Raw genomic sequence first — 10,229 nt, forward strand, 5'->3', positions numbered from 1 at the left:
CGAGAGGAATAAAAAAGAAAAAAAAAAAGAAACTTTGTAGCATAAAAAACAATTCTTTGAACCTTGGAAACTTCCCTGAACTGCAAATTGCCTAAATTGTAGCAGAATAATAACTGTAATCCGGCATTCTGACTTTGAAGGGAAGGTGTGTGGGTACAAATGCGAGCGCGGCCATTGCCAACTTCAGGCAGAGCTGACAGTTCAGATTTCACTGGCTGCATGCTTTTCCTGGGTCATTTGTTTACTAGGTTGAGTGGCAGCCCTCTAAAAAAAAAATTATTTTGGTGAAGTTGCCTTCTGTATCTTTAGGCCTCGTGCACACGGGACATTTTTTCTGGCCAATGGAATGAATGAATGCCCAAACGCTTGACACGCCTAAATACGCCGAAATGCATTTGTGGACAGAGGCGTCCCTAGGGTTGGTGTCACCCGGTGCGGTAACACTTGGTGACACCCCCTCCGACGATCCCCGCAGAATGGATGGGATCTGCGGATTGAGCATAATGGATGGGACTCCAATCCACTATATTCCCCAATCCACAGATCTGCACCATCCTGCGGGGATCGTCGGCTTGCTTTACAACTGATGGCTGTATGGCCAGCTTGGCCGTCACTGAAACCATAACATATTAACCTTTCATGTAACCCCAACACTGATCCTTCCTATGACCCCAACAGCAGCCCATTCTGTAACCCCAACAGCAGCCCTCCCTACAACCCCAACACTAATCTATCCGGTATCCCCAATACTTACCATTTCATGTAACCCCAACACTGATCCTTCCTATGACCCCAACATTAACCCATTCTGTAACCCCAACAGTAGCCCTCCCTACGACCTCAACACTAATCTATCCGGTATCCCCAATACTTACCATTTCATGTAACCCCAACACTGATCCTTCCTATGACCCCAACAGCAGCCCATTCTGTAACCCCAACAGCAGCCCTCCCTACGACCTCAACACTAATCTATCCGGTATCCCCAATACTTACCATTTCATGTAACCCCAACACTGATCCTTCCTATGACCCCAACAGCAGCCCATTCTGTAACCCCAACAGTAGCCCTCCCTACAACCCCAACACTAATCATTCCAGGATCCCCAATACTTACCGTTTCATGTAACCCCAACACTATCCCTTCCTATAACCTATCCTGGATCTCCAACACTAACCAACCCTGTAACCTCAAAACTGATTGTTCTTGGAACCCCAACACTAATCCTCCCTGTAACCCCAACACCAACCTTACCTGTAACCCCAACACTAATCCTCCCTGTAACCCCAACACCAACCTTACCTGTAACCCCAACACTAATCCTCCCTGTAACCCCAACACCAACCTTACCTGTAACCCCAACACTAATCCTCCCTGTAACCCCAACACCAACCTTACCTGTAACCCCAACACTAGCCCTTCTTGGAACCCCAACAGTAATCTTCCCTGTAACCCCGACAGTGACAACTTTACATGTTGTAAACATGCCAACATTTAAAACTCACCTTTTCTTGGAGCGGGTCGGGTGTCACCCGGTATAGGTTGCATGTCGCCGATCCCTGCAGGATGGATCGGATCTGTGGATTGAGCATAATGAATCGGAGTCTGATCCATCATCCTCCCCAATCCGCATATCCCATCCATCCTTTGGGGATTGTCGGCTGGCTTTACAACTTACCTTTTGGTGGAGCGGGTCTGGTGTCACTCCGTATAGGTTGCATGCCGACGATCCCCGCAGGATTAAGCTGCTTTGTCATATATATATATAATGTATTTATTTATTTTATATAAGCAAATAGATTTAATTGAATACTTAATATGCTATGTCTATACTGTGTGTGTATATATATATATATGTATTATATATATAAACTAGCTACAGTATATGCTAAATATTATATGCTCTGTTATATTATAATAAATATTAAATAAATAAATGTTATATTTACTATATTTAATTTATATACTGTAATATACTTTCTTATAATACAATAATATATTTGAATACATATATATATATATATATATACATTTTTTATATATAAAATATGATGCAAATAGATTTAATTGAATGTTTAATATGCTTTGTATATACAGTAATGTGTGTGCATATGTATATATATATATATAAAAAAATAATTATTATTATTGTATTATAATAAATTGATTTATGCAAGGTCATTGATAATAATAATAATAATATTATATTTTGAATACTAATTAATTTTATATATATATACATTCATTTTTTTATATCAAATATATATTTTATCAAATATGCAAATAGATTTAATTGAATATTTAGTCTGCTTTGTATATACTGTGTGTGTATATACAGTATATGTATATATATATATATTTATTATTATTGTATTATAATAAATTGATTTATGTAACGTCATTGATAATAATACAAAAATATTGTATTTGAATACTAATTTTATTTATTTATATATATATATATATAGATGTGTGTGATGCAGATTTCCCTATTCCTGATATAATTGATCTCCTGCCCTTTCCCTCTCCAGCAATAAATCTCCTCTAATAAGGGGTAACCTTTGTAATAAGCTCTCTCCTCCCAGCACACAACTCTCGGGGGGTCTCTGGGGGTCTCTGACATATGAAATCCTTTGCAAGCTTACAGCTTTTCCACCTCTTCACATTGAAGTGATGGCGGCGTTGGCTCTCCGCGCTGCGTCAGCATCCTCCATGAACCGCGCTGTTTCCGCCGCCTCCTGTCGACTATTCTCAAAAGGAAAACATTTTCTGAAAGTTGATACTTGGCTTGTCCAATAAAGCTCCGTAATGATCCCCAAACTCCAGGTCGCCCGCTCTATGGATCCCCCGCTCTATGGATCCCCACACTATGGATCCCCCGCTCTATGGATCCCCGCTCTATGGATCCCCGCTCTATGGATCCCCCGCTCTATGGATCCCTGCGCTATGGATCCCCGCACTATGGATCCCCCGCTCTATGGATCCCTGCGCTATGGATCCCCGCTCTATGGACCCCCACTCTATGGACCCCCGCTCTATGGATCCCCGCGCTATGGATCCCCGCTCTATGGACCCCCACTCTATGGACCCCCGCTCTATGGATCCCCCGCTCTATGGATCCCCCGCTCTATGGATCCCCACACTATGGATCCTCGCTCTATGGATCCCCGCTCTATGGATCCCCCGCTCTATGGATCCCCCGCTCTATGGATCCCCGCACTATGGATCCCCGCTCTATGGATCCCCGCTCTATGGATCTCTGCTCTATGGATCCCCGCTCTATTGATCCCCACACTATGGATCCCCGCTCTATGGATCTCTGCTCTATGGATCTCTGCTCTATGGATCCCCGCACTATGGATCCCCGCTCTATGGATCCCCGCATTATGGATCCCCGCTCTATTGATCCCCGCTCTATGGATCCCCCTCCCTTGGATCCCCGCACTATGGATCCCCGCTCTATGGATCCCCGCTCTATGGATCCCCGCTTTATGGATCCCCACACTATGGATCCCCGCTCTATGGAGCTCTGCTCTATGGATCTCTGCTCTATGGATCCCCGCTCTATGGATCCCCGCTCTATGGATCTCTGCTCTATGGAGCTCTGCTCTATGGATCCCCGCTCTATGGATCCCCGCTCTATGGATCCCCGCTCTATGGATCCCCGCTCTATGGATCCCCGCTCTATGGATCTCTGCTCTATGGACACTAAAGAAAATAATGGCCTCTCGTCTTGGAAGCGCCGGTAACATTTTCTGCCTTTCCTGCGTATGTCGGGGAAAGAATGTGTTCGTTTTATGGCTAATAAATCTGAGAAATCGTCCCGCTCCGTGCTGGAGAATCGCGGGATCGTTCCTGATGATGGAGGGAGATTTCTTCTAATAAAATCACAGAATTGCTTCGTTTGACAGCCGATAGAATTCATTCCGGATTTCACGGGAAACGGCGGCGTCCTCCATCCAGCGCTCATTATGAGTGATTATTGTTAACTTTACTTGTTTTTAATGTGTTGGGTTTTTTGGGGACGGGAAAGTTTCTTTGCTGTTCCACCCAGACTCTTTATTGTTGTGCCCATTATGAGGGGTTACCACCATCCCTGTGCTGAGTTCCCAGGTCTGTACGCCCGCTGTGCCCATTATGAGGGGTTCCCACCATCCCTGTGCTGAGTTCCTGGGTCTGTAGGCCCGCTGTGCCCATTATGAGGGGTTCCCACCATCCCTGTGCCGAGTTCCCAGGTCTGTACGACCCCTGTGCCCATTATGAGGGGTTCCCACCATCTCTGTGCTGAGTTCCCGGGTCTGTATGCCCCCTGTGCCCATTATGAGGGGTTCCCACCGTCTCTGTGCTGAGTTCTCGGGTCTGTACGCCTGCTGTGCCCATTAGGAGGGGTTCCCACCATCCCTGTGTCGAGTTCCCAGGTCTGTACGCCTGCTGTGTCCATTATGAGGGGTTCCCACCATCTCTGTGCCGAGTTCCCAGGTCTGTACGCCCGCTGTGCCCATTATGAGGGGTTCCCACCATCCCTGTACTTACAGGGTGACAATGCAGCAGCATAAATTGCAGATTTAAAAAGTTTGAAAATGACTTTAAAACCGACAGGAACACATGAAAGCCGCTATAAGATTGGCTGTACATGTACTGTAATGAGCCGACGTTCAGCACCTCTCCATCTCCATGACGGTATCGGCGGACCGCCGAGTGACTTTAGCAGCAGCCTGGCGGATGTTTTTTCTGCGCGGTCTTTGAGTCTCGCGGTTCTATAAATATCATTTAGCCTCTGCGGAGTCAGGGCCACCGCGCCAATGTCTTGTATATTCCCGTAATGAAAGAAAATTTCTCCAGGCGAGATCGGAATGTCGATACAATAACAAACCGCCGCGCTAAAAGGAAACGCGCGATTCTCAGTGATGGAAGGTGAGCGGCTTCTGGAGGCATTCGCTGCAAATTCAAAGGGACTTTTCTCCGACCCGCGCTCGGTCCAAATGTGTCGTCAGCAGGTGGATGCAAATGGATATTATGGCGAGTCCGAGCCGCAATCCCGTCCAATCGGTTGGGCCGGCCTGGCGGGTTCATTCGGTATAGAAACAGAAATGACAAATAATTATAATAACCAATCAATACAAATCGTTCACTAATCTGACTTTGGTACTTCTGAGCGATTGGCTGCTTTCAGGTTGCATGTTAGCCAAGTTGTAATGATAAACATTGTTACATTGTATCATACAGGAGTTACATCGTTATAGAGTTGTATAGTTACAGTGCCTTGAAATGTCCCCCATGTTGTCATGTTACAATGTATCCCCCCTCCCCCCTGAAATGTCCCCCATGTTGTCACATTACAATGTATCCCCCCTCCCCCCTGAAATGCCCCCCATGTTGTCACATTACAATGTATCCCCCCTCCCCCCTGAAATGTCCCCCATGTTGTCACATTACAATGTATCCCCCCTCCCCCCTGAAATGTCCCCCATGTTGTCATGTTACAATGTATCCCCCCCTGAAATGTCCCCCATGTTGTCACATTACAATGTATCCCCCCTCCCCCCTGAAATGTCCCCCATGTTGTCACATTACAATGTATCCCCCCTCCCCCCTGAAATGCCCCCCATGTTGTCATGTTACAGTGTATTCCCCTCCCCCCTGAAATATCCCCCATGTTGTCATGTTACAGTGTATTCCCCTCCCCCCTGAAATGTCCCCCATGTTGTCACATTACAATGTATCCACCTCCCCCCTCCCCCCTGAAATGTCCCCCATGTCGTCATGTTACAATGTATCCCCCCCTGAAATGTCTGCCATGTTGTCACATTACAATGTATCCACCTCCCCCCTGAAATGTCCCCCATATTGTCATGTTACAATGTATCCCCCCTCCCCCCTGAAATGTCCCCCATGTTGTCATGTTACAATGTACCCCCCCCCCCCGAAATGTCCCCCATGTTGTCATCTTACAATGTATCCCCCCCCCAAAATGTCCCCCATGTTGTCATGTTGCAATGTATTCCCCCCCTCCCATGTTGTCATGTTACAATGTATTCCCCCCCTCCCATGTTGTCATGTTACAATGTATTCCCCCCCCCATGTTGTCATGTTACAATGTATTCCCCCCCTCCCATGTTGTCATGTTACAATGTATTCCCCCCCTCCCATGTTGTCATGTTACAATGTATTCCCCCCTTCCCATGTTGTCATGTTACAATGTATTCCCCCCCCCATGTTGTCATGTTACAATGTATCTATTGGGATTGGATGTGATGGACCGACACAAAGTGGCACATAATTGTGAAGTGGAAGGAAAATGAGAAATGGTTTCCATTTGTGACCAATAAATCTGTGAAAAGTGTGGCGGCATTTGTATTCAGCCCCCTTTACTCTGATCCCCCAAAATGGGACTTTACGGCCTAAAAGCAAAACGCTATGTGTGGCAGAAAACTAACACTGCCCATCCCCCTGAACACACCATCCCCACTGTGAAACATGGTGGTGACAGCATCATGTGGTGGGGATGCTTTTCTTCAGCAGGGACAGGGAAGTTGGTCAGAGTTGATGGGAAGATGGATGGAGCCAAATACAGGGCAATCTTAGAAGAAAACCTGTTAGAGTCTGCAGAAGACTTGAGACCGGGGCGGAGGTTCCCCTTCCAGCAGAACGACCCGAAACATCCAGCCAGAGCTACAATGGAATGGTTCCGATCAAAGCATCTTCATGTGTTAGAATGGCCCAGTCACAGTCCAGACCCAAATCCAATGGAGAATCTGTGGCCAGACCTGAAAATTGCTGTTCCCAGACGCCCTCCATCCAATCTGACAGCTTGAGGGATTCTGCAAAGAAGTACGGGCAGAAATGTCCCTCTCTAGATGTGCAAAGAGACATCCCCAAAAAGACTTGCAGCTGGAATGGCAGCCAAAGGGGGTCATGAAACGTGGACATGTAATTCAAAGAACATGACACATGGACATGAAACTTGAACATGCAACTCAACAAATGGGAAACGTGGATAGAAAACGTGGACATGAAACGTGGACATGGACATGTAATTCAAAGAACATGACACATGGACATGCAGCGTGCACATGTAACTCAACAAATGGAAAACGTGGACATGAAACTTGGACATGAAACTTGGATGTGGACATGTAAAAACCTGAAATGTGGACATGAAGCTTGAACATGAAACTCAAAAAATGTGCCAAGCCGCACCGTGAGTGTATTTTTGATGCAACGCTGATACTGTTTCCTATCAAAAATCAGTGGAAGGTTTCTTTGATGTGTTTTTAAAACAGGACACCGCAGGTGCACCATGCAGGACTCTTCACAACGCACCCACAACACCGACCACAACGCATCCACAATGCACCCACAATGCACCCACAACGCACCCACAATGCATCCACAATGCACCCACAATGCACCCACAACGCACCCACAATGCATCCACAACGCACCCACAACGCACCCACAACGCACCCACAACGCACCCACAAGGCACCCACAACGCATCCACAACGCACCCACAACGCACCCACAACGCACCCACAACGCATCCACAACGCACACCCACAACGCATCCACAACGCACCCACAACGCATCCACAACACACCCACAACGCATCCACAACGCACCCACAACGCACCCACAACACCGACCACAACGAATCCACAACGCATCCACAATGCACCCACAACGCACCCACAACGCATCCACAATGCACCCACAACGCACCCACAACGCATCCACAACGCATCCACAATGCACCCACAACGCACCCACAACACACCCACAATGCACCCACAACGCACCCACAATGCACCCACAACGCACCCACAATGCATCCACAAGGCACCCACAACGCACCCACAACGCACCCACAATGCATCCACAATGCATCCACAAGGCACCCACAAGGCACCCACAATGCATCCACAACGCACCCACAATGCACCCACAACGTGCCCACAACACACCCACAAAGCACCCACAACGCACGCACAATGCATCCACAACGCACCCACAACACACCCACAACGCACCCACAATGCACCCACAATGCACCGGTGTGAAGAGTTCCATACGATGTAAACAGAAATATTTTATTGCGTTTTTTGCTGCAATTTAGCGTAGCAAACTCTTATCGGTGCAAAAAGGGGGCCTAAAACCTTCATCTCTCGCACAAATCCCACCCATCTCCCCAATGACAGGGGTCCGCTCCCCACGCCATGAACCCCGCGCCCCCCTATCAATGCTCTGTAATATCCCGACTGCGGCAGAGAAAATCCCCCAACAAAAGTGCAGGAAAAAAATAAAAAAATAAATAAAAAGAGCGGCGAGACATTATGAAGATGAAAGATGTGATATTTTGTAAAGGTCTGAAAATTGTGCCAGCAAAGCTATTTCATGCGTTGTGCGGGGAAGACTGATTGACGGAGCCGCGATGTTATCCTCAAAGTCAAAATAGCATTTTAAACAGTTTGAAGAGTAAAATCTGCATGTGCCGGGAAAAAGAGACAAAACGTGAGGCTTCCTGTGCGGGGAAGGTTGGACGGTCGTCACCAACTCTCTAAGTTTGATGGGACTGCAGCGATCCCGCCCACCCCCGGCTCCCCTTCTGGACCGGTTCTTTGTCCCACCATCCCAATTATTAGACCTTTGTATGGAAATATACATGAGATCCAGAATTCTAGGTACAGACACTGCATCTCTGTGGGGATGGGGGGTGGGGGGGGGGAATTCATTTCATGGCGGGCCGTATCAGCATTATGGTGGCTCTCAAAGGGACGGTTGTATCTGTAAGACTAGATGTCCAGAGCACCCCCCGCCCCTTATTACATCTGTTATCAAGATTCCCACACCCTCCCTAACATCACCGTGTGCCCCTTTGGGGGCAGAGCTGGAAAGCAGAAAGTGCAGAGTCTGGAGGAGGACCAGAGGAGGAGTGGAGTCAGTTACCAGAGTCTGCTGAATGCTAAGACCGGGGGAGGCAGAGATGAGGGGGTGCTGCAGCTGCACTGAGAGGTGCAGGATTTGGCAGAGGAGTTCTGTTCTCCTCTCTGCTGCCGACTGCTGAGACAAGGGGGTACCTGCAGGAGAGGTGTAAGGGCCACAAGAAATGGCCTGGCGCGCCAGATTCAGCCTGTGGGCCTTGTATCCTGTGCTGTATCTGATCATTGGTAATCATGGTTCAGGAGGGGGGCGGGGAGGGGTGGTTTGGGTTTTTATTTATATATATATATATATATATATATATATATATATATATATATATTTTTATGACAAATTTGCATGAATCCCTTCATGGTGGGGGTGGGGGGGTCATTGAAGCCAAGATGACCAGAGCAGATCCTGCAGCATCATTAGGCGTCGGTTAAATTGACCAAAATTCCAACAAATGACCCAAAATAAGAATTACTGTAGCCCCTTCATTACCAGAAGAGTAAAACACAGTGGTGTTGGTGGTGGTGTTGGTGGTGGTGGTGGAGGTGGCTGTTGGTGGTGTTGTTGGTGTTGTTGTTGTTGTTGGTGGTGGTGGTGGTAGTGGTGATGGTGGTGGTGGAGGTGGCTGTTGGTGGTGTTGGTGGTGGTGTTGGTGGTGGTGGTGGAGGTGGCTGTTGGTGGTGTTGGTGGTGGTGTTGGTGGTGGTGGTGGAGGTGGCTGTTGGTGGTGTTGTTGGTGTTGTTGTTGTTGGTGTTGCTGTTGGTGGTGGTGGTGTTGGTGGTGGTGATGGTGGTGGAGGTGGCTGTTGTTGTTGGTGGTGGTGGTAGTGGTGTTGCTGTTGGTGGTGGTGGTGTTGGTGGAGGTGGCTGTTGTTGTTGGTGGTGGTGGTAGTGGTGTTGCTGTTGGTGGTGGTGGTGTTGGTGGTGGGGGAGGGTGACCAGCATTTGTCATGATGTGCTCCTCCAGTAATGTGAGGACCGGTCTCCCCGCACCCACTCCATCCCCAGTGGTGCCATGTTCCTCTTCTTCCAGGTCCATCATCTTCTTGCTTGGCCCATTGGGCGCTGATGATGTAACGTCCATGCTTGCGCGCTCTCAGCCTCTGGCGCCATTCACATCCTCGCTAAAAGGTCAGCAATGGGCGGGGACTCTGCAATATACTGGCCGTGTGCCACAGTCCCTACAGGTTTTAGTAAAATGTTGCTAGCAGTAAATATGTTTTTGTTTTCTGGCAGAGGACTCCTATAGATTCTCTTCTACCCAGAGATCCAACTTGCTGGCAGATTTTTAGTTTTC

The sequence above is a fragment of the Staurois parvus genome, unplaced genomic scaffold (assembly GCF_062004578.1).
Source record: "Staurois parvus isolate SC_StPar_1 unplaced genomic scaffold, SC_StPar_1.0 ptg001138l, whole genome shotgun sequence".
Taxonomy (NCBI): domain Eukaryota; kingdom Metazoa; phylum Chordata; class Amphibia; order Anura; family Ranidae; genus Staurois; species Staurois parvus.